The sequence below is a fragment of the Morone saxatilis genome, unplaced genomic scaffold (assembly GCF_004916995.1).
Source record: "Morone saxatilis isolate NCDOM2014 unplaced genomic scaffold, NCSU_SB_2.0 Contig2, whole genome shotgun sequence".
NCBI lineage: Eukaryota > Metazoa > Chordata > Actinopteri > Moronidae > Morone > Morone saxatilis.
In genome coordinates this window covers 58,889-59,208 of record NW_023339762.1, presented here as the reverse complement: position 1 = coordinate 59,208, position 320 = coordinate 58,889, and positions in this window count along the sequence as shown.

Genomic DNA, 320 nt, shown 5'->3' with positions numbered 1-320 from the left:
TCCATTTACCATTTACCATCAAGACCGTACTCCTTATAAAATTATTTACAGAGACCCAACAGTTCCCATCATAAGCAAGCAAGGCGACAGTGGCAAGGAAAAATTTCCTTTTAACAGTTCGAACAGACCTCGGCTCTAAAAGTCTTAGACCGTCTGCCTTGACTGGTTAATATCAATTACAAGCCCATAAATTGTGCCAGACACCTGTCCATACTTGATAGATATCTATAAAATATAAGAGCAATTTAAAATATGAACTGTGCTGTACATCTGAATCCTCTTTAAATATCCACCAACAGTTATGTTCTTACTGCTGCTTG